The sequence below is a fragment of the Hyla sarda genome, chromosome 8 (assembly GCF_029499605.1).
Source record: "Hyla sarda isolate aHylSar1 chromosome 8, aHylSar1.hap1, whole genome shotgun sequence".
Classification (NCBI taxonomy): Eukaryota; Metazoa; Chordata; class Amphibia; order Anura; family Hylidae; genus Hyla; species Hyla sarda.
In genome coordinates, this window is record NC_079196.1 from 116490919 (window position 1) to 116510916 (window position 19998).

General features: G+C 43.4%; 12 pseudogenes; all 12 read left to right on the forward strand.

Moving 5' to 3' along the window:
• The first annotated feature begins 244 nt into the window (after positions 1–244).
• On the forward strand, positions 245–508 carry LOC130288817 (U2 spliceosomal RNA; annotated as a pseudogene).
• Positions 509–1973: 1465 nt separating this feature from the next.
• LOC130286992 (U2 spliceosomal RNA) lies at positions 1974–2237 on the forward strand (annotated as a pseudogene).
• A 1461-nt stretch (positions 2238–3698) lies between these two features.
• LOC130288710 (U2 spliceosomal RNA) lies at positions 3699–3962 on the forward strand (annotated as a pseudogene).
• A 1471-nt stretch (positions 3963–5433) lies between these two features.
• Positions 5434–5697, forward strand: LOC130288711 (U2 spliceosomal RNA; annotated as a pseudogene).
• Positions 5698–7160: 1463 nt separating this feature from the next.
• LOC130288979 (U2 spliceosomal RNA) lies at positions 7161–7424 on the forward strand (annotated as a pseudogene).
• A 1477-nt stretch (positions 7425–8901) lies between these two features.
• LOC130289195 (U2 spliceosomal RNA) lies at positions 8902–9165 on the forward strand (annotated as a pseudogene).
• Positions 9166–10632: 1467 nt separating this feature from the next.
• On the forward strand, positions 10633–10898 carry LOC130289154 (U2 spliceosomal RNA; annotated as a pseudogene).
• A 1474-nt stretch (positions 10899–12372) lies between these two features.
• LOC130288981 (U2 spliceosomal RNA) lies at positions 12373–12636 on the forward strand (annotated as a pseudogene).
• Positions 12637–14104: 1468 nt separating this feature from the next.
• Positions 14105–14370, forward strand: LOC130289167 (U2 spliceosomal RNA; annotated as a pseudogene).
• A 1478-nt stretch (positions 14371–15848) lies between these two features.
• Positions 15849–16115, forward strand: LOC130289179 (U2 spliceosomal RNA; annotated as a pseudogene).
• Positions 16116–17600: 1485 nt separating this feature from the next.
• Positions 17601–17864, forward strand: LOC130288825 (U2 spliceosomal RNA; annotated as a pseudogene).
• A 1473-nt stretch (positions 17865–19337) lies between these two features.
• Positions 19338–19602, forward strand: LOC130288224 (U2 spliceosomal RNA; annotated as a pseudogene).
• The last annotated feature ends 396 nt before the right edge of the window (positions 19603–19998 follow it).

The window sequence follows — 19998 nt, forward strand, 5'->3', positions numbered from 1 at the left end:
GTTCAGGCAAAAGCCAGGCTATGGATTGCATTGCTAAATGCTTCATCAGAGTGCAATGGTCGCCTGTCCTTTTTTTAAGTGATGATGTGGGTTTAGCCTGTGCTGTATGTATGTATGGGTGGCTGACTGCCACCCACCCAGAGAGTGTATGGGAGGCTGGTTGGCTGCCAGCCTTCCTTCCATTCCTATGAGTAATGTGAGTGCTCATGAAGGGGACATGGTTGGGTCCACCCCTTTCCCGGTTATCCCCTCTAGGCCTTTTGGCTTAGATCAAGTGTAAAAAAAGAAAGGATCTTGCGACAGATTGCATCCTGAGGCACGTTTTTTTTTGTGTGAATACTTGCACTTGGGTGACTTGTGAGCACATACTGATACATACGTTCCCTATCTGGGGACCATAAATTAAATGGATTTTTGAGAAAGGGAGCTGATTTGGAAGCTTGCTTCTGTCGCCCTATGCATTGACCCGATGTGGCAGTATATTCGGGTAGTGAACAGTGCACCACCCCATTCCAGTGTTAAACAAGAAAGATTCTCATTTAATCCTCCGTGGGTGAGAATTTGAGTTTGAGAATTGGAGACCAAAATGATGAGTTGCACTGACTGGTTTATGAACGTCTATTCATTTAGCGTTTTAATGACCATGTTTGCACACTGATTGGTGTAAAAAAATAAAATAAAACTAAATAATAATAATCTAGCACACCTGTGCAGGTTTGACACGACATGACAGGTAGCTGTCTTGTGGGTGGTGCTGAATCCTGTTAAATGACGTGAGGGTCTCATGCCTATACACAAGGGTGTGTCATTGCTGTTGCTTGACCATGCATTGGTATCTGTGGTCAGTGAATGATAAAAACAAAATTTACCATCCATTGATGGATGGGAAATCCGCCATGAGGCATTTGTTTTTAGAAACTGCTGCTCACAACCAATGTTGCAATGGAGTGTCTCCATCTGCTGGTGGTATTGGAAAGGCATTAGTGCTATGACAGGGTCTGAAGAAGAAGAAGAAGAAGAAGAAGAAGACGGAAAAAAATATATATAAAAAGAAAAAGAGAGAGAGAGAGACTGACTTAGTGAGCGAGTGAGTGAGAGAGTGAGAGTGAGTGAGAGTGAATGAGTGAGTGAGTGATTGAGTGAGTGAGTGAGTGAGAACAAATGAGTTAAAGCAAGTGAGTGAGAGAGATCAAATGAATGAAAGTCTGAATGACAGAAAGAAAAAAGGATGAAGAAAGAAGCATGAAGAAAAAAAAATGTATATGGAGTTGCTGACATGAGTGCAATCTACAAAGCCGTTGAGGCTGATCCTCATGGGAGGATTATTGCACCAGGACCCTTAGCACTTTTAAAATGCCATTCAATGCCACGGGCTAGATGTAAACTGCAGATGACCATGTTGTGGTAGTTACCATGGATACCCAAGTGATGTGTGAGCTAACACATAGGCCCAACAGATTCCAAGAAGGCCAGAATCACCAGCGGCACCACCATCGATTGTCAGGTCACCCGGATTCAGCAAATACCAGAGTCCAAAATGATGCAGGTTTATACTGTTAATTTTCAGTTTATCGTTACAGTTGGTGTTATTCCATGTCGGAAGGGACGCAGCTACAGCCAGTGGGGTAACTAGAGACAGGCAGGCAGCTATGTGCAACAAAGGTAGGCGTGTTGTTTTCATATGCAGATCTGAAATATTGTCTTATATGCAAGAGGAGGAGTGATGGGGGTTCAGGCAAAAGCCAGGCTATGGATTGCATTGCTAAATGCTCCATCAGAGTGCAATGGTCGCCTGTCCTTTTTTTAAGTGATGATGTGGGTTTAGCCTGTGCTGTATGTATGTATGGGTGGCTGACTGCCACCCACCCAGAGAGTGTATGGGAGGCTGGTTGGCTGCCAGCCTTCCTTCCATTCCTATGAGTAATGTGAGTGCTCATGAAGGGGACATGGTTGGGTCCACCCCTTTCCCGATTATCCCCTCTAGGCCTTTTGGCTTAGATCAAGTGTAAAAAAAGAAAGGATCTTGCGACAGATCGCATCCTGAGGCACGTTTTTTTTTGTGTGAATACTTGCACTTGGGTGACTTGTGAGCACATACTGATACATACGTTCCCTATCTGGGGACCATAAGTTAAATGGATTTTTGAGAAAGGGAGCTGATTTGGAAGCTTGCTTCTTTCGCCCTATGCATTGACCCGATGTGGCAGTATATTCGGGTAGTGAACAGTGCACCACCCCATTCCAGTGTTAAACAAGAAAGATTCTCATTTAATCCTCCGTGGGTGAGAATTTGAGTTTGAGAATTGGAGACCAAAATGATGAGTTGCACTGACTGGTTTATGAACGTCTATTCATTTAGCGTTTTAATGACCATGTTTGCACACTGATTGGTGTAAAAAAATAAAATAAAACTAAATAATAATAATCTAGCACACCTGTGCAGGTTTGACATGACATGACAGGTAGCTGTCTTGTGGGTGGTGCTGAATCCTGTTAAATGACGTGAGGGTCTCATGCCTATACACAAGGGTGTGTCATTGCTGTTGCTTGACCATGCATTGGTATCTGTGGTCAGTGAATGATAAAAACAAAATTTACCATCCATTGATGGATGGGAAATCCGCCATGAGGCATTTGTTTTTAGAAACTGCTGCTCACAACCAATGTTGCAATGGAGTGTCTCCATCTGCTGGTGGTATTGGAAAGGCATTAGTGCTATGACAGGGTCTGAAGAAGAAGAAGAAGAAGAAGACGGAAAAAAATATATATAAAAAGAAAAAGAGAGAGAGAGAGAGAGACTGACTTAGTGAGCGAGTGAGTGAGAGAGTGAGTGAGAGTGAATGAGTGAGTGAGTGATTGAGTGAGTGAGTGAGTGAGTGAGAACAAATGAGTTAAAGCAAGTGAGTGAGAGAGATCGAATGAATGAAAGTCTGAATGACAGAAAGAAAAAAGGATGAAGAAAGAAGCATGAAGAAAAAAAAATGTATATGGAGTTGCTGACATGAGTGCAATCTACAAAGCCGTTGAGGCTGATCCTCATGGGAGGATTATTGCACCAGGACCCTTAGCACTTTTAAAATGCCATTCAATGCCACGGGCTAGATGTAAACTGCAGATGACCATGTTGTGGTAGTTACCATGGATACCCAAGTGATGTGTGAGCTAACACATAGGCCCAACAGATTCCAAGAAGGCCAGAATCACCAGCGGCACCACCATCGATTGTCAGGTCACCCGGATTCAGCAAATACCAGAGTCCAAAATGATGCAGGTTTATACTGTTAATTTTCAGTTTATCGTTACAGTTGGTGTTATTCCATGTCGGAAGGGACGCAGCTACAGCCAGTGGGGTAACTAGAGACAGGCAGGCAGCTATGTGCAACAAAGGTAGGCGTGTTGTTTTCATATGCAGATCTGAAATATTGTCTTATATGCAAGAGGAGGAGTGATGGGGGTTCAGGCAAAAGCCAGGCTATGGATTGCATTGCTAAATGCTCCATCAGAGTGCAATGGTCGCCTGTCCTTTTTTTAAGTGATGATGTGGGTTTAGCCTGTGCTGTATGTATGTATGGGTGGCTGACTGCCACCCACCCAGAGAGTGTATGGGAGGCTGGTTGGCTGCCAGCCTTCCTTCCATTCCTATGAGTAATGTGAGTGCTCATGAAGGGGACATGGTTGGGTCCACCCCTTTCCCGGTTATCCCCTCTAGGCCTTTTGGCTTAGATCAAGTGTAAAAAAAGAAAGGATCTTGCGACAGATCGCATCCTGAGGCACGTTTTTTTTTGTGTGAATACTTGCACTTGGGTGACTTGTGAGCACATACTGATACATATGTTCCCTATCTGGGGACCATAAATTAAATGGATTTTTGAGAAAGGGAGCTGATTTGGAAGCTTGCTTCTGTCGCCCTATGCATTGACCCGATGTGGCAGTATATTCGGGTAGTGAACAGTGCACCACCCCATTCCAGTGTTAAACAAGAAAGATTCTCATTTAATCCTCCGTGGGTGAGAATTTGAGTTTGAGAATTGGAGACCAAAATGATGAGTTGCACTGACTGGTTTATGAACGTCTATTCATTTAGCGTTTTAATGACCATGTTTGCACACTGATTGGTGTAAAAAAATAAAATAAAACTAAATAATAATAATCTAGCACACCTGTGCAGGTTTGACACGACATGACAGGTAGCTGTCTTGTGGGTGGTGCTGAATCCTGTTAAATGACGTGAGGGTCTCATGCCTATACACAAGGGTGTGTCATTGCTGTTGCTTGACCATGCATTGGTATCTGTGGTCAGTGAATGATAAAAACAAAATTTACCATCCATTGATGGATGGGAAATCCGCCATGAGGCATTTGTTTTTAGAAACTGCTGCTCACAACCAATGTTGCAATGGAGTGTCTCCATCTGCTGGTGGTATTGGAAAGGCATTAGTGCTATGACAGGGTCTGAAGAAGAAGAAGAAGAAGAAGAAGAAGACGGAAAAAAATATATATAAAAAGAAAAAGAGAGAGAGAGAGAGACTGACTTAGTGAGCGAGTGAGTGAGAGAGTGAGAGTGAGTGAGAGTGAATGAGTGAGTGAGTGATTGAGTGAGTGAGTGAGTGAGTGAGAACAAATGAGTTAAAGCAAGTGAGTGAGAGAGATCAAATGAATGAAAGTCTGAATGACAGAAAGAAAAAAGGATGAAGAAAGAAGCATGAAGAAAAAAAAATGTATATGGAGTTGCTGACATGAGTGCAATCTACAAAGCCGTTGAGGCTGATCCTCATGGGAGGATTATTGCACCAGGACCCTTAGCACTTTTAAAATGCCATTCAATGCCACGGGCTAGATGTAAACTGCAGATGACCATGTTGTGGTAGTTACCATGGATACCCAAGTGATGTGTGAGCTAACACATAGGCCCAACAGATTCCAAGAAGGCCAGAATCACCAGCGGCACCACCATCGATTGTCAGGTCACCCGGATTCAGCAAATACCAGAGTCCAAAATGATGCAGGTTTATACTGTTAATTTTCAGTTTATCGTTACAGTTGGTGTTATTCCATGTCGGAAGGGACGCAGCTACAGCCAGTGGGGTAACTAGAGACAGGCAGGCAGCTATGTGCAACAAAGGTAGGCGTGTTGTTTTCATATGCAGATCTGAAATATTGTCTTATATGCAAGAGGAGGAGTGATGGGGGTTCAGGCAAAAGCCAGGCTATGGATTGCATTGCTAAATGCTCCATCAGAGTGCAATGGTCGCCTGTCCTTTTTTTAAGTGATGATGTGGGTTTAGCCTGTGCTGTATGTATGTATGGGTGGCTGACTGCCACCCACCCAGAGAGTGTATGGGAGGCTGGTTGGCTGCCAGCCTTCCTTCCATTCCTATGAGTAATGTGAGTGCTCATGAAGGGGACATGGTTGGGTCCACCCCTTTCCCGGTTATCCCCTCTAGGCCTTTTGGCTTAGATCAAGTGTAAAAAAAGAAAGGATCTTGCGACAGATCGCATCCTGAGGCACGTTTTTTTTTGTGTGAATACTTGCACTTGGGTGACTTGTGAGCACATACTGATACATATGTTCCCTATCTGGGGACCATAAATTAAATGGATTTTTGAGAAAGGGAGCTGATTTGGAAGCTTGCTTCTGTCGCCCTATGCATTGACCCGATGTGGCAGTATATTCGGGTAGTGAACAGTGCACCACCCCATTCCAGTGTTAAACAAGAAAGATTCTCATTTAATCCTCCGTGGGTGAGAATTTGAGTTTGAGAATTGGAGACCAAAATGATGAGTTGCACTGACTGGTTTATGAACGTCTATTCATTTAGCGTTTTAATGACCATGTTTGCACACTGATTGGTGTAAAAAAATAAAATAAAACTAAATAATAATAATCTAGCACACCTGTGCAGGTTTGACATGACATGACAGGTAGCTGTCTTGTGGGTGGTGCTGAATCCTGTTAAATGACGTGAGGGTCTCATGCCTATACACAAGGGTGTGTCATTGCTGTTGCTTGACCATGCATTGGTATCTGTGGTCAGTGAATGATAAAAACAAAATTTACCATCCATTGATGGATGGGAAATCCGCCATGAGGCATTTGTTTTTAGAAACTGCTGCTCACAACCAATGTTGCAATGGAGTGTCTCCATCTGCTGGTGGTATTGGAAAGGCATTAGTGCTATGACAGGGTCTGAAGAAGAAGAAGAAGACGGAAAAAAATATATATAAAAAGAAAAAGAGAGAGAGAGAGAGAGAGACTGACTTAGTGAGCGAGTGAGTGAGAGAGTGAGAGTGAGTGAGAGTGAATGAGTGAGTGAGTGATTGAGTGAGTGAGTGAGTGAGTGAGAACAAATGAGTTAAAGCAAGTGAGTGAGAGAGATCGAATGAATGAAAGTCTGAATGACAGAAAGAAAAAAGGATGAAGAAAGAAGCATGAAGAAAAAAAAATGTATATGGAGTTGCTGACATGAGTGCAATCTACAAAGCCGTTGAGGCTGATCCTCATGGGAGGATTATTGCACCAGGACCCTTAGCACTTTTAAAATGCCATTCAATGCCACGGGCTAGATGTAAACTGCAGATGACCATGTTGTGGTAGTTACCATGGATACCCAAGTGATGTGTGAGCTAACACATAGGCCCAACAGATTCCAAGAAGGCCAGAATCACCAGCGGCACCACCATCGATTGTCAGGTCACCCGGATTCAGCAAATACCAGAGTCCAAAATGATGCAGGTTTATACTGTTAATTTTCAGTTTATCGTTACAGTTGGTGTTATTCCATGTCGGAAGGGACGCAGCTACAGCCAGTGGGGTAACTAGAGACAGGCAGGCAGCTATGTGCAACAAAGGTAGGCGTGTTGTTTTCATATGCAGATCTGAAATATTGTCTTATATGCAAGAGGAGGAGTGATGGGGGTTCAGGCAAAAGCCAGGCTATGGATTGCGTTGCTAAATGCTCCATCAGAGTGCAATGGTCGCCTGTCCTTTTTTTAAGTGATGATGTGGGTTTAGCCTGTGCTGTATGTATGTATGGGTGGCTGACTGCCACCCACCCAGAGAGTGTATGGGAGGCTGGTTGGCTGCCAGCCTTCCTTCCATTCCTATGAGTAATGTGAGTGCTCATGAAGGGGACATGGTTGGGTCCACCCCTTTCCCGGTTATCCCCTCTAGGCCTTTTGGCTTAGATCAAGTGTAAAAAAAGAAAGGATCTTGCGACAGATCGCATCCTGAGGCACGTTTTTTTTTGTGTGAATACTTGCACTTGGGTGACTTGTGAGCACATACTGATACATACGTTCCCTATCTGGGGACCATAAATTAAATGGATTTTTGAGAAAGGGAGCTGATTTGGAAGCTTGCTTCTGTCGCCCTATGCATTGACCCGATGTGGCAGTATATTCGGGTAGTGAACAGTGCACCACCCCATTCCAGTGTTAAACAAGAAAGATTCTCATTTAATCCTCCGTGGGTGAGAATTTGAGTTTGAGAATTGGAGACCAAAATGATGAGTTGCACTGACTGGTTTATGAACGTCTATTCATTTAGCGTTTTAATGACCATGTTTGCACACTGATTGGTGTAAAAAAATAAAATAAAACTAAATAATAATAATCTAGCACACCTGTGCAGGTTTAACATGACATGACAGGTAGCTGTCTTGTGGGTGGTGCTGAATCATGTTAAATGACGTGAGGGTCTCATGCCTATACACAAGGGTGTGTCATTGCTGTTGCTTGACCATGCATTGGTATCTGTGGTCAGTGAATGATAAAAACAAAATTTACCATCCATTGATGGATGGGAAATCCGCCATGAGGCATTTGTTTTTAGAAACTGCTGCTCACAACCAATGTTGCAATGGAGTGTCTCCATCTGCTGGTGGTATTGGAAAGGCATTAGTGCTATGACAGGGTCTGAAGAAGAAGAAGAAGAAGAAGAAGACGGAAAAAAATATATATAAAAAGAAAAAGAGAGAGAGAGAGAGAGAGAGACTGACTTAGTGAGCGAGTGAGTGAGAGAGTGAGAGTGAGTGAGAGTGAATGAGTGAGTGAGTGATTGAGTGAGTGAGTGAGTGAGTGAGAACAAATGAGTTAAAGCAAGTGAGTGAGAGAGATCGAATGAATGAAAGTCTGAATGACAGAAAGAAAAAAGGATGAAGAAAGAAGCATGAAGAAAAAAAAATGTATATGGAGTTGCTGACATGAGTGCAATCTACAAAGCCGTTGAGGCTGATCCTCATGGGAGGATTATTGCACCAGGACCCTTAGCACTTTTAAAATGCCATTCAATGCCACGGGCTAGATGTAAACTGCAGATGACCATGTTGTGGTAGTTACCATGGATACCCAAGTGATGTGTGAGCTAACACATAGGCCCAACAGATTCCAAGAAGGCCAGAATCACCAGCGGCACCACCATCGATTGTCAGGTCACCCGGATTCAGCAAATACCAGAGTCCAAAATGATGCAGGTTTATACTGTTAATTTTCAGTTTATCGTTACAGTTGGTGTTATTCCATGTCGGAAGGGACGCAGCTACAGCCAGTGGGGTAACTAGAGACAGGCAGGCAGCTATGTGCAACAAAGGTAGGCGTGTTGTTTTCATATGCAGATCTGAAATATTGTCTTATATGCAAGAGGAGGAGTGATGGGGGTTCAGGCAAAAGCCAGGCTATGGATTGCATTGCTAAATGCTCCATCAGAGTGCAATGGTCGCCTGTCCTTTTTTTAAGTGATGATGTGGGTTTAGCCTGTGCTGTATGTATGTATGGGTGGCTGACTGCCACCCACCCAGAGAGTGTATGGGAGGAGGCTGGTTGGCTGCCAGCCTTCCTTCCATTCCTATGAGTAATGTGAGTGCTCATGAAGGGGACATGGTTGGGTCCACCCCTTTCCCGGTTATCTCCTCTAGGCCTTTTGGCTTAGATCAAGTGTAAAAAAAGAAAGGATCTTGCGACAGATCGCATCCTGAGGCACGTTTTTTTTTGTGTGAATACTTGCACTTGGGTGACTTGTGAGCACATACTGATACATACGTTCCCTATCTGGGGACCATAAATTAAATGGATTTTTGAGAAAGGGAGCTGATTTGGAAGCTTGCTTCTGTCGCCCTATGCATTGACCCGATGTGGCAGTATATTCGGGTAGTGAACAGTGCACCACCCCATTCCAGTGTTAAACAAGAAAGATTCTCATTTAATCCTCCGTGGGTGAGAATTTGAGTTTGAGAATTGGAGACCAAAATGATGAGTTGCACTGACTGGTTTATGAACGTCTATTCATTTAGCGTTTTAATGACCATGTTTGCACACTGATTGGTGTAAAAAAATTAAATAAAACTAAATAATAATAATCTAGCACACCTGTGCAGGTTTGACATGACATGACAGGTAGCTGTCTTGTGGGTGGTGCTGAATCCTGTTAAATGACGTGAGGGTCTCATGCCTATACACAAGGGTGTGTCATTGCTGTTGCTTGACCATGCATTGGTATCTGTGGTCAGTGAATGATAAAAACAAAATTTACCATCCATTGATGGATGGGAAATCCGCCATGAGGCATTTGTTTTTAGAAACTGCTGCTCACAACCAATGTTGCAATGGAGTGTCTCCATCTGCTGGTGGTATTGGAAAGGCATTAGTGCTATGACAGGGTCTGAAGAAGAAGAAGAAGAAGAAGACGGAAAGAAATATATATATAAAAAGAAAAAGAGAGAGAGAGAGAGAGAGACTGACTTAGTGAGCGAGTGAGTGAGAGAGTGAGAGTGAGTGAGAGTGAATGAGTGAGTGAGTGATTGAGTGAGTGAGTGAGTGAGAACAAATGAGTTAAAGCAAGTGAGTGAGAGAGATCGAATGAATGAAAGTCTGAATGACAGAAAGAAAAAAGGATGAAGAAAGAAGCATGAAGAAAAAAAAATGTATATGGAGTTGCTGACATGAGTGCAATCTACAAAGCCGTTGAGGCTGATCCTCATGGGAGGATTATTGCACCAGGACCCTTAGCACTTTTAAAATGCCATTCAATGCCACGGGCTAGATGTAAACTGCAGATGACCATGTTGTGGTAGTTACCATGGATACCCAAGTGATGTGTGAGCTAACACATAGGCCCAACAGATTCCAAGAAGGCCAGAATCACCAGCGGCACCACCATCGATTGTCAGGTCACCCGGATTCAGCAAATACCAGAGTCCAAAATGATGCAGGTTTATACTGTTAATTTTCAGTTTATCGTTACAGTTGGTGTTATTCCATGTCGGAAGGGACGCAGCTACAGCCAGTGGGGTAACTAGAGACAGGCAGGCAGCTATGTGCAACAAAGGTAGGCGTGTTGTTTTCATATGCAGATCTGAAATATTGTCTTATATGCAAGAGGAGGAGTGATGGGGGTTCAGGCAAAAGCCAGGCTATGGATTGCATTGCTAAATGCTCCATCAGAGTGCAATGGTCGCCTGTCCTTTTTTTAAGTGATGATGTGGGTTTAGCCTGTGCTGTATGTATGTATGGGTGGCTGACTGCCACCCACCCAGAGAGTGTATGGGAGGCTGGTTGGCTGCCAGCCTTCCTTCCATTCCTATGAGTAATGTGAGTGCTCATGAAGGGGACATGGTTGGGTCCACCCCTTTCCCGGTTATCCCCTCTAGGCCTTTTGGCTTAGATCAAGTGTAAAAAAAGAAAGGATCTTGCGACAGATCGCATCCTGAGGCACGTTTTTTTTTTTGTGTGAATACTTGCACTTGGGTGACTTGTGAGCACATACTGATACATACGTTCCCTATCTGGGGACCATAAATTAAATGGATTTTTGAGAAAGGGAGCTGATTTGGAAGCTTGCTTCTGTCGCCCTATGCATTGACCCGATGTGGCAGTATATTCGGGTAGTGAACAGTGCACCACCCCATTCCAGTGTTAAACAAGAAAGATTCTCATTTAATCCTCCGTGGGTGAGAATTTGAGTTTGAGAATTGGAGACCAAAATGATGAGTTGCACTGACTGGTTTATGAACGTCTATTCATTTAGCGTTTTAATGACCATGTTTGCACACTGATTGGTGTAAAAAAATAAAATAAAACTAAATAATAATAATCTAGCACACCTGTGCAGGTTTGACATGACATGACAGGTAGCTGTCTTGTGGGTGGTGCTGAATCCTGTTAAATGACGTGAGGGTCTCATGCCTATACACAAGGGTGTGTCATTGCTGTTGCTTGACCATGCATTGGTATCTGTGGTCAGTGAATGATAATAACAAAATTTACCATCCATTGATGGATGGGAAATCCGCCATGAGGCATTTGTTTTTAGAAACTGCTGCTCACAACCAATGTTGCAATGGAGTGTCTCCATCTGCTGGTGGTATTGGAAAGGCATTAGTGCTATGACAGGGTCTGAAGAAGAAGAAGAAGACGGAAAAAAATATATATAAAAAGAAAAAGAGAGAGAGAGAGAGAGAGAGAGACTGACTTAGTGAGCGAGTGAGTGAGAGAGTGAGAGTGAGTGAGAGTGAATGAGTGAGTGATTGAGTGAGTGAGTGAGTGAGTGAGAACAAATGAGTTAAAGCAAGTGAGTGAGATAGATCGAATGAATGAAAGTCTGAATGACAGAAAGAAAAAAGGATGAAGAAAGAAGCATGAAGAAAAAAAAATGTATATGGAGTTGCTGACATGAGTGCAATCTACAAAGCCGTTGAGGCTGATCCTCATGGGAGGATTATTGCACCAGGACCCTTAGCACTTTTAAAATGCCATTCAATGCCACGGGCTAGATGTAAACTGCAGATGACCATGTTGTGGTAGTTACCATGGATACCCAAGTGATGTGTGAGCTAACACATAGGCCCAACAGATTCCAAGAAGGCCAGAATCACCAGCGGCACCACCATCGATTGTCAGGTCACCCGGATTCAGCAAATACCAGAGTCCAAAATGATGCAGGTTTATACTGTTAATTTTCAGTTTATCGTTACAGTTGGTGTTATTCCATGTCGGAAGGGACGCAGCTACAGCCAGTGGGGTAACTAGAGACAGGCAGGCAGCTATGTGCAACAAAGGTAGGCGTGTTGTTTTCATATGCAGATCTGAAATATTGTCTTATATGCAAGAGGAGGAGTGATGGGGGTTCAGGCAAAAGCCAGGCTATGGATTGCATTGCTAAATGCTCCATCAGAGTGCAATGGTCGCCTGTTCTTTTTTTAAGTGATGATGTGGGTTTAGCCTGTGCTGTATGTATGTATGGGTGGCTGACTGCCACCCACCTGCCACCCACCCAGAGAGTGTATGGGAGGCTGGTTGGCTGCCAGCCTTCCTTCCATTCCTATGAGTAATGTGAGTGCTCATGAAGGGGACACGGTTGGGTCCACCCCTTTCCCTTTTATCCCCTCTAGGCCTTTTGGCTTAGATCAAGTGTAAAAAAAGAAAGGATCTTGCGACAGATCGCATCCTGAGGCACGTTTTTTTTTGTGTGAATACTTGCACTTGGGTGACTTGTGAGCACATACTGATACATACGTTCCCTATCTGGGGACCATAAATTAAATGGATTTTTGAGAAAGGGAGCTGATTTGGAAGCTTGCTTCTGTCGCCCTATGCATTGACCCGATGTGGCAGTATATTCGGGTAGTGAACAGTGCACCACCCCATTCCAGTGTTAAACAAGAAAGATTCTCATTTAATCCTCCGTGGGTGAGAATTTGAGTTTGAGAATTGGAGACCAAAATGATGAGTTGCACTGACTGGTTTATGAACGTCTATTCATTTAGCGTTTTAATGACCATGTTTGCACACTGATTGGTGTAAAAAAATAAAATAAAACTAAATAATAATAATCTAGCACACCTGTGCAGGTTTGACATGACATGACAGGTAGCTGTCTTGTGGGTGGTGCTGAATCCTGTTAAATGACGTGAGGGTCTCATGCCTATACACAAGGGTGTGTCATTGCTGTTGCTTGACCATGCATTGGTATCTGTGGTCAGTGAATGATAAAAACAAAATTTACCATCCATTGATGGATGGGAAATCCGCCATGAGGCATTTGTTTTTAGAAACTGCTGCTCACAACCAATGTTGCAATGGAGTGTCTCCATCTGCTGGTGGTATTGGAAAGGCATTAGTGCTATGACAGGGTCTGAAGAAGAAGAAGAAGAAGACGGAAAAAAATATATATAAAAAGAAAAAGAGAGAGAGAGAGAGAGAGAGACTGACTTAGTGAGCGAGTGAGTGAGAGAGTGAGAGTGAGTGAGAGTGAATGAGTGAGTGAGTGATTGAGTGAGTGAATGAGTGAGTGAGAACACATGAGTTAAAGCAAGTGAGTGAGAGAGATCGAATGAATGAAAGTCTGAATGACAGAAAGAAAAAAGGATGAAGAAAGAAGCATGAAGAAAAAAAAATGTATATGGAGTTGCTGACATGAGTGCAATCTACAAAGCCGTTGAGGCTGATCCTCATGGGAGGATTATTGCACCAGGACCCTTAGCACTTTTAAAATGCCATTCAATGCCACGGGCTAGATGTAAACTGCAGATGACCATGTTGTGGTAGTTACCATGGATACCCAAGTGATGTGTGAGCTAACACATAGGCCCAACAGATTCCAAGAAGGCCAGAATCACCAGCGGCACCACCATCGATTGTCAGGTCACCCGGATTCAGCAAATACCAGAGTCCAAAATGATGCAGGTTTATACTGTTAATTTTCAGTTTATCGTTACAGTTGGTGTTATTCCATGTCGGAAGGGACGCAGCTACAGCCAGTGGGGTAACTAGAGACAGGCAGGCAGCTATGTGCAACAAAGGTAGGCGTGTTGTTTTCATATGCAGATCTGAAATATTGTCTTATATGCAAGAGGAGGAGTGATGGGGGTTCAGGCAAAAGCCAGGCTATGGATTGCATTGCTAAATGCTCCATCAGAGTGCAATGGTCGCCTGTCCTTTTTTTAAGTGATGATGTGGGTTTAGCCTGTGCTGTATGTATGTATGGGTGGCTGACTGCCACCCACCCAGAGAGTGTATGGGAGGCTGGTTGGCTGCCAGCCTTCCTTCCATTCCTATGAGTAATGTGAGTGCTCATGAAGGGGACATGGTTGGGTCCACCCCTTTCCCGGTTATCCCCTCTAGGCCTTTTGGCTTAGATCAAGTGTAAAAAAAGAAAGGATCTTGCAACAGATCGCATCCTGAGGCACGTTTTTTTTTTTGTGTGAATACTTGCACTTGGGTGACTTGTGAGCACATACTGATACATACGTTCCCTATCTGGGGACCATAAATTAAATGGATTTTTGAGAAAGGGAGCTGATTTGGAAGCTTGCTTCTGTCGCCCTATGCATTGACCCGATGTGGCAGTATATTCGGGTAGTGAACAGTGCACCACCCCATTCCAGTGTTAAACAAGAAAGATTCTCATTTAATCCTCCGTGGGTGAGAATTTGAGTTTGAGAATTGGAGACCAAAATGATGAGTTGCACTGACTGGTTTATGAACGTCTATTCATTTAGCGTTTTAATGACCATGTTTGCACACTGATTGGTGTAAAAAAATAAAATAAAACTAAATAATAATAATCTAGCACACCTGTGCAGGTTTGACATGACATGACAGGTAGCTGTCTTGTGGGTGGTGCTGAATCCTGTTAAATGACGTGAGGGTCTCATGCCTATACACAAGGGTGTGTCATTGCTGTTGCTTGACCATGCATTGGTATCTGTGGTCAGTGAATGATAAAAACAAAATTTACCATCCATTGATGGATGGGAAATCCGCCATGAGGCATTTGTTTTTAGAAACTGCTGCTCACAACCAATGTTGCAATGGAGTGTCTCCATCTGCTGGTGGTATTGGAAAGGCATTAGTGCTATGACAGGGTCTGAAGAAGAAGAAGAAGAAGAAGAAGAAGAAGACGGAAAAAAATATATATAAAAAGAAAAAGAGAGAGAGAGAGAGAGAGACTGACTTAGTGAGCGAGTGAGTGAGAGAGTGAGAGTGAGTGAGAGTGAATGAGTGAGTGAGTGATTGAGTGAGTGAGTGAGTGAGTGAGAACAAATGAGTTAAAGCAAGTGAGTGAGAGAGATCGAATGAATGAAAGTCTGAATGACAGAAAGAAAAAAGGATGAAGAAAGAAGCATGAAGAAAAAAAAATGTATATGGAGTTGCTGACATGAGTGCAATCTACAAAGCCGTTGAGGCTGATCCTCATGGGAGGATTATTGCACCAGGACCCTTAGCACTTTTAAAATGCCATTCAATGCCACGGGCTAGATGTAAACTGCAGATGACCATGTTGTGGTAGTTACCATGGATACCCAAGTGATGTGTGAGCTAACACATAGGCCCAACAGATTCCAAGAAGGCCAGAATCACCAGCGGCACCACCATCGATTGTCAGGTCACCCGGATTCAGCAAATACCAGAGTCCAAAATGATGCAGGTTTATACTGTTAATTTTCAGTTTATCGTTACAGTTGGTGTTATTCCATGTCGGAAGGGACGCAGCTACAGCCAGTGGGGTAACTAGAGACAGGCAGGCAGCTATGTGCAACAAAGGTAGGCGTGTTGTTTTCATATGCAGATCTGAAATATTGTCTTATATGCAAGAGGAGGAGTGATGGGGGTTCAGGCAAAAGCCAGGCTATGGATTGCATTGCTAAATGCTCCATCAGAGTGCAATGGTCGCCTGTCCTTTTTTTAAGTGATGATGTGGGTTTAGCCTGTGCTGTATGTATGTATGGGTGGCTGACTGCCACCCACCCAGAGAGTGTATGGGAGGCTGGTTGGCTGCCAGCCTTCCTTCCATTCCTATGAGTAATGTGAGTGCTCATGAAGGGGACATGGTTGGGTCCACCCCTTTCCCGGTTATCCCCTCTAGGCCTTTTGGCTTAGATCAAGTGTAAAAAAAGAAAGGATCTTGCGACAGATCGCATCCTGAGGCACGTTTTTTTTTTTTGTGTGAATACTTGCACTTGGGTGACTTGTGAGCACATACTGATACATACGTTCCCTATCTGGGGACCATAAATTAAATGGATTTTTGAGAAAGGGAGCTGATTTGGAAGCTTGCTTCTGTCGCCCTATGCATTGACCCGATGTGGCAGTATATTCGGGTAGTGAACAGTGCACCACCCCATTCCAGTGTTAAACAAGAAAGATTCTCATTTAATCCTCCGTGGGTGAGAATTTGAGTTTGAGAATTGGAGACCAAAATGATGAGTTGCACTGACTGGTTTATGAACGTCTATTCATTTAGCGTTTTAATGACCATGTTTGCACACTGATTGGTGTAAAAAAATAAAATAAAACTAAATAATAATAATCTAGCACACCTGTGCAGGTTTGACATGACATGACAGGTAGCTGTCTTGTGGGTGGTGCTGAATCCTGTTAAATGACGTGAGGGTCTCATGCCTATACACAAGGGTGTGTCATTGCTGTTGCTTGACCATGCATTGGTATCTGTGGTCAGTGAATGATAAAAACAAAATTTACCATCCATTGATGGATGGGAAATCCGCCATGAGGCATTTGTTTTTAGAAACTGCTGCTCACAACCAATGTTGCAATGGAGTGTCTCCATCTGCTGGTGGTATTGGAAAGGCATTAGTGCTATGACAGGGTCTGAAGAAGAAGAAGAAGAAGAAGAAGAAGAAGAAGACGGAAAAAAATATATATAAAAAGAAAAAGAGAGAGGGAGAGAGAGAGACTGACTTAGTGAGCGAGTGAGTGAGAGAGTGAGAGTGAGTGAGAGTGAATGAGTGAGTGAGTGATTGAGTGAGTGAGTGAGTGAGTGAGTGAGAACAAATGAGTTAAAGCAAGTGAGTGAGAGAGATCGAATGAATGAAAGTCTGAATGACAGAAAGAAAAAAGGATGAAGAAAGAAGCATGAAGAAAAAAAAATGTATATGGAGTTGCTGACATGAGTGCAATCTACAAAGCCGTTGAGGCTGATCCTCATGGGAGGATTATTGCACCAGGACCCTTAGCACTTTTAAAATGCCATTCAATGCCACGGGCTAGATGTAAACTGCAGATGACCATGTTGTGGTAGTTACCATGGATACCCAAGTGATGTGTGAGCTAACACATAGGCCCAACAGATTCCAAGAAGGCCAGAATCACCAGCGGCACCACCATCGATTGTCAGGTCACCCGGATTCAGCAAATACCAGAGTCCAAAATGATGCAGGTTTATACTGTTAATTTTCAGTTTATCGATACAGTTGGTGTTATTCCATGTCGGAAGGGACGCAGCTACAGCCAGTGGGGTAACTAGAGACAGGCAGGCAGCTATGTGCAACAAAGGTAGGCGTGTTGTTTTCATATGCAGATCTGAAATATTGTCTTATATGCAAGAGGAGGAGTGATGGGGGTTCAGGCAAAAGCCAGGCTATGGATTGCATTGCTAAATGCTCCATCAGAGTGCAATGGTCGCCTGTCCTTTTTTTAAGTGATGATGTGGGTTTAGCCTGTGCTGTATGTATGTATGGGTGGCTGACTGCCACCCACCCAGAGAGTGTATGGGAGGCTGGTTGGCTGCCAGCCTTCCTTCCATTCCTATGAGTAATGTGAGTGCTCATGAAGGGGACATGGTTGGGTCCACCCCTTTCCCGGTTATCCCCTCTAGGCCTTTTGGCTTAGATCAAGTGTAAAAAAAGAAAGGATCTTGCGACAGATCGCATCCTAAGGCACGTTTTTTTTTGTGTGAATACTTGCACTTGGGTGACTTGTGAGCACATACTGATACATACGTTCCCTATCTGGGGACCATAAATTAAATGGATTTTTGAGAAAGGGAGCTGATTTGGAAGCTTGCTTCTGTCGCCCTATGCATTGACCCGATGTGGCAGTATATTCGGGTAGTGAACAGTGCACCACCCTATTCCAGTGTTAAACAAGAAAGATTCTCATTTAATCCTCCGTGGGTGAGAATTTGAGTTTGAGAATTGGAGACCAAAATGATGAGTTGCACTGACTGGTTTATGAACGTCTATTCATTTAGCGTTTTAATGACCATGTTTGCACACTGATTGGTGTAAAAAAATAAAATAAAACTAAATAATAATAATCTAGCACACCTGTGCAGGTTTGACATGACATGACAGGTAGCTGTCTTGTGGGTGGTGCTGAATCCTGTTAAATGACGTGAGGGTCTCATGCCTATACACAAGGGTGTGTCATTGCTGTTGCTTGACCATGCATTGGTATCTGTGGTCAGTGAATGATAAAAACAAAATTTACCATCCATTGATGGATGGGAAATCCGCCATGAGGCATTTGTTTTTAGAAACTGCTGCTCACAACCAATGTTGCAATGGAGTGTCTCCATCTGCTGGTGGTATTGGAAAGGCATTAGTGCTATGACAGGGTCTGAAGAAGAAGAAGAAGAAGAAGAAGAAGACGGAAAAAAATATATATAAAAAGAAAAAGAGAGAGAGAGAGAGAGAGAGAGACTGACTTAGTGAGCGAGTGAGTGTGAGAGTGAGTGAGAGTGAATGAGTGAGTGAGTGATTGAGTGAGTGAGTGAGTGAGTGAGAACAAATGAGTTAAAGCAAGTGAGTGAGAGAGATCGAATGAATGAAAGTCTGAATGACAGAAAGAAAAAAGGATGAAGAAAGAAGCATGAAGAAAAAAAAATGTATATGGAGTTGCTGACATGAGTGCAATCTACAAAGCCGTTGAGGCTGATCCTCATGGGAGGATTATTGCACCAGGACCCTTAGCACTTTTAAAATGCCATTCAATGCCACGGGCTAGATGTAAACTGCAGATGACCATGTTGTGGTAGTTACCATGGATACCCAAGTGATGTGTGAGCTAACACATAGGCCCAACAGATTCCAAGAAGGCCAGAATCACCAGCGGCACCACCATCGATTGTCAGGTCACCCGGATTCAGCAAATACCAGAGTCCAAAATGATGCAGGTTTATACTGTTAATTTTCAGTTTATCGATACAGTTGGTGTTATTCCATGTCGGAAGGGACGCAGCTACAGCCAGTGGGGTAACTAGAGACAGGCAGGCAGCTATGTGCAACAAAGGTAGGCGTGTTGTTTTCATATGCAGATCTGAAATATTGTCTTATATGCAAGAGGAGGAGTGATGGGGGTTCAGGCAAAAGCCAGGCTATGGATTGCATTGCTAAATGCTCCATCAGAGTGCAATGGTCGCCTGTCCTTTTTTTAAGTGATGATGTGGGTTTAGCCTGTGCTGTATGTATGTATGGGTGGCTGACTGCCACCCACCCAGAGAGTGTATGGGAGGCTGGTTGGCTGCCAGCCTTCCTTCCATTCCTATGAGTAATGTGAGTGCTCATGAAGGGGACATGGTTGGGTCCACCCCTTTCCCGGTTATCCCCTCTAGGCCTTTTGGCTTAGATCAAGTGTAAAAAAAGAAAGGATCTTGCGACAGATCGCATCCTGAGGCACGTTTTTTTTTTGTGTGAATACTTGCACTTGGGTGACTTGTGAGCACATACTGATACATACGTTCCCTATCTGGGGACTATAAATTAAATGGATTTTTGAGAAAGGGAGCTGATTTGGAAGCTTGCTTCTGTCGCCCTATGCATTGACCCGATGTGGCAGTATATTCGGGTAGTGAACAGTGCACCACCCCATTCCAGTGTTAAACAAGAAAGATTCTCATTTAATCCTCCGTGGGTGAGAATTTGAGTTTGAGAATTGGAGACCAAAATGATGAGTTGCACTGACTGGTTTATGAACGTCTATTCATTTAGCGTTTTAATGACCATGTTTGCACACTGATTGGTGTAAAAAAATAAAATAAAACTAAATAATAATAATTTAGCACACCTGTGCAGGTTTGACATGACATGACAGGTAGCTGTCTTGTGGGTGGTGCTGAATCCTGTTAAATGACGTGAGGGTCTCATGCCTATACACAAGGGTGTGTCATTGCTGTTGCTTGACCATGCATTGGTATCTGTGGTCAGTGAATGATAAAAACAAAATTTACCATCCATTGATGGATGGGAAATCCGCCATGAGGCA